The 897-nt window shown below is 36.2% G+C and overlaps 1 protein-coding gene across 1 annotated transcript in view; it reads left to right on the top strand.

Annotated features, from left to right (window-relative positions):
* LOC102819479 (A disintegrin and metalloproteinase with thrombospondin motifs 6-like) overlaps nucleotides 1-897 on the top strand; it is a 530,326-nt gene that overhangs the window by 133,669 nt on the left and 395,760 nt on the right. The gene's annotated exons all lie outside the window — the stretch shown is intronic.

Below are 897 nucleotides of genomic sequence, written 5' to 3'. Positions count from 1 at the left end.
TTTCTGTGTATTCCATCTGGTGAGGTTCATGTGTATAATTGTCCTTTATGTGGTTTTTTTTTTTTTTTTAAAGTTATTTGCAATGAAGAAGTCATTGGTCTTGCAAAATTCTATCATGTGATGTCCAATATAGTTTCCAACACCAAGGCCAAATTTTGCAGCTACTCTTTGTTTCCAATCTTTGCATGCCAATCACCAGTAATTATCACTACATCTTGATTGCATGCTTGATGCATTTCAGGCTGAAGAAGTTGATGTTGTTGTTGTTGTTAAGTGCCATCGAGTTGGTTCCGACCCATAGCGACCCTGTACAGGGTTTCTGAGGGTATAAATCTTTACTGGAGTAGAAAGCCTCATCTTTCTCCTGTGGAACAGCTGGTAGTTTCAAAGTGCTGACCTTGAGGTTAGCAGCCCAATTCATAACCACTACGCTATCTATTGTTCTTGTTAGGTGCCATCGAATCGGTACCGACTCATAACGACCGTATGTACAACAGATATAAAACCAAGTACAAGTTACTTATGTTTATAGTTCTTATACATTTATACAGCAAAAAAATCTATTTAAAGGAAATAAAAGTACACACCAATAAAACATTGCCTTCTCAAAGTGAATGTAAAACAGGTTTCTCAGAGTTCAGCATGTCAGTCAGCATGGGCTATTCTCTCATCACTTTTCTCTATCAAACTGTTGGAAATCTTTTTCATGCATCATTGTAATCTCATTTTGGCACAGAAATATATATTTTTAAAATTAGGTTATGAAAATAAGTGTTATGTGATCCAATCATAAATGTCAAAGCAGGCTCAGTATATTTTGTTTTAAGATGCTTTAGCTTCATCCTGAACTTGCATATGAGCAATTGATGGTCTGTTCAACAGTTTGCCCCTGGCCTT

The sequence above is a fragment of the Chrysochloris asiatica genome, unplaced genomic scaffold, assembly GCF_000296735.1.
Source record: "Chrysochloris asiatica unplaced genomic scaffold, ChrAsi1.0 scaffold00318, whole genome shotgun sequence".
NCBI lineage: Eukaryota > Metazoa > Chordata > Mammalia > Afrosoricida > Chrysochloridae > Chrysochloris > Chrysochloris asiatica.
Note: the sequence above shows the minus strand (reverse complement) of the source record. Positions and strands in the feature narration are given on the sequence as shown.